This window comes from Gobio gobio, assembly GCF_949357685.1.
Source record: "Gobio gobio genome assembly, chromosome: 14".
NCBI classification, from domain to species: domain Eukaryota; kingdom Metazoa; phylum Chordata; class Actinopteri; order Cypriniformes; family Gobionidae; genus Gobio; species Gobio gobio.
The window spans coordinates 50,119,995-50,122,993 of NC_137107.1; the positions used below are offsets into that span (position 1 = coordinate 50,119,995).

The 2,999-nt window shown below is 35.0% G+C and overlaps 1 long non-coding RNA gene across 1 annotated transcript; it reads right to left on the reverse strand.

Moving 5' to 3' along the window:
* Positions 1 to 635: 635 nt before the first annotated feature.
* On the reverse strand, positions 636 to 2,785 carry LOC307137036. The gene is made up of 3 exons (XR_013817864.1): positions 2,637 to 2,785; positions 1,947 to 2,026; positions 636 to 1,285 (listed from the first exon to the last, which is right to left on the reverse strand). It is a non-coding gene; the product is annotated as an uncharacterized lncRNA (long non-coding RNA).
* Between the last annotated feature and the right edge of the window lie 214 nt (positions 2,786 to 2,999).

Consider the following 2,999-nt stretch of genomic DNA (forward strand, 5'->3'; position numbering starts at 1 on the left):
TGCACTGACAGGATTCGGTTTTACACAGTGCTGATATGGAACTACTGAAGCTGACATTAGCAAATCTGCAGCGCATTCACAATGAAATGTTTTAGTTCTACAAGCTTTCCATAACAATTAAAATAATGACACTTATTTAGTGGCTGAAATAATTGTTACAAAACTACGTGTATCAAAACTCACGAAGGAGAACTTGGAACAGGAATCTTTAATAAACGAACTCACAGGGAACACTCAGCAACACCATTTAACATGACCAGGACAAACACTGAAGAAACACGGAGAACTATACACACTTGTCGTCTCGCACTTGCAGCATATCCCTATTAATCAAACACACCTGGGCGGCTTTTAGGGTCATTAGGCTAGGCATGACCTTGGATGTTTAAAACGCGTTTTCGTTTTAGAATCCTTCCTACCCTCATAATTCAGCGCATTTCCCAGCAGGTCATTGTGAGATTGCTGGTTGAGAGGATGACAGCTCGACTGTTCTGTTCGTTGATTGTTGTTTTATTGGTTCCCTCTGTATGCTGGAGCGTAAAAGTCGCTCGAGAACGATTCACAGGTAAGGTCTTTTAACTTCATTACACCGCACAAGAAAGTGTAAATAAGTACTTAATACAAAATATGACTTACCAGCAAGCAATTTTGCGTCTAAAAGACGTCTAATAGCCGTCAAAACACAGCCCAGACGTCTAGGCTAAAACAAGGCTAAATTTGGGCTGTCAGTGAAAATCTAATAGACGTTTAATCATAGCCCAAGTTTAGACGGCTATTGAACGACTACATATATACGTCTAATAGACAGCAAATATGGGTCTAGGCTAAAACAAGGCTGAATTTGGGCTGTCAGTGAAAATCTAATAGACGTCTAATCATAGCCCAAGAATAGACTAGTCATCAATTAGTACATATACATCTAAAAGACAACAACATGGCTAAAGGATTCTTTTCACTCAAATATAACAGGTTTTCATAAATAACAATCCATCCAAATTAAATATAAAGTTTTATTTAGAAAAAGAACATAAACAACATAGACAACTTAAGATAATACAAAAAGATCAAAACATAAAAATGACCAAATAAAATGTTAAAAATACAATTAAATATAAAATTAGGATAAGAAATATGGAATATTAACAACGTAAAATAATACAAAAAAATATAAAGAATGACAAAATATAAAGTTAACCCTTTTGTTGGTTTATAAACATCATTGTTGGCTTTATTGCATTCCTTAACCCAAACTCTGTTGCCGCTGGGAAGTCGGTCATCACGGCATCTGCAAAATATTGCACAAGAAAAGCGTTGTTGACATCATAATGTTTTACTTTATTTACAGTAATTGTGACGAAGTCATTCTCTTTAGATACATGTGTGTGGCATGTTTAAAGAGAGAGCCATCCTTTTCTCACCCCAAGTTGTTTAAAACCTGCATGGGTTTCTTTCCTCTGTTGAACACGCACAAATATATATATATATTTTGAAGAATGTTGGTAACCAGACATTTGATAGCCATTGACTTTCATAGTAGGAAAATAAATACGTTTGATTACCCACATTCTTCAAAATATATTTTGTGTTCAACAGACGAAAGAAACAACTTGAAGGTGAGTAAATGACAGAATTTTCATTTTTGGGTTTAAAACATGTTTTAGCCACCAAGTTGCATTAACACAACGAGATAGACAATTGGGAAAGCTGATTTTATTGCTGTGTGTGTGCAATGTGCTGTGCATGTCAGTGTTCTGTATATTTATTGTTGTGCTTTGTTGACTGATTGCTGGATAATTTTCAATCAACCTATTGTCTTTAAATCCAAGAAAGTGGATCACATCACTCTAGTTCTGAGGTTTTTACACTGGCTTCCAGTCTGTCAAAGAATTTATTTTAAAATACTATTGCTGGTTTTTAAAGCATTGAATGGTTTAAGGTCAAAGTACATTTCTGATCTTCGGCTGCATTATGAACCATCCTCTCAGGTCATCTGGAACAGGTCTGCTTTCTGTCCCCAGAGTCAAAACTAAACATGGAGAAGCAGAATTTTTTTTTTTTGCACAATTTATCTGGAACAAACTCACAGAAAACTGCAGTGCTGCAGCAACTCTTAATTATTTAAAATAAAGGTTTAAGACTTTACTGTTTGCCGCTGCCTTTTATTAACTGGAAAAGGAATAATGATGATACATTTCTTACACTCCACTGTAACGTTTACTCTCCTATTTTATCATGTTTTTATTTTCTATTGAACTATTTTAAAGTGTTAAAATGTCTTCTTATATTGTTTTTTTACATTACCCAATGTTGATTTTATGTTTTATGTAAAGCACTTTTGGCTTGTTGAAATGTGCTATACAAATTTGCCTTGCCAAGTTAAAAACACAAATTTTCATATAATGATCCAAAGAGTAAAAGTATATTTGTAGCTTTCATAACAAATTATAATAGGTTGCACATGTTTCATGTTTATCCCCTTGGAGGTAGGCTACCTACAGGTACATGTAGCATGTTAAGCTAACCACGACATGGCTTATATACTACAATTACTAGCTAAAATCTCACGGTTCCTACACATGATAACAAATAATGTACTCAATGAACACGTCAAAACGAGAAAAAAAAACCATACTTACAAGGCCAAAGAATGTCCTTTAACGTTTGCTGTTGCCCGTTGTTGTTCTCCTCCTTCTTTGGTGTAAAAAAACCCCCATCAAACTGACACGACAGAAATGTTTTTCGCGATAGCTGCCGTTTGCCAGTAGTACAGGATACGGTTGCCATCTAGCGGTTGAGAGTTGTAATTGCATTTTTTATTTAACTTAAAATGGTAGAGAGACCAGTAATATATACGATATTATTTGTCTGTCTTACAATTTAAGTGAATGTTATGCGGGACAGCAAAGCTAATACTAATTCAAATGTTTACAAATGGGTGGGCTAAAAGCAGACTACACGTAGCTCGTCCAATTCAGAGCTAAATCGTGGCTACAGATAGA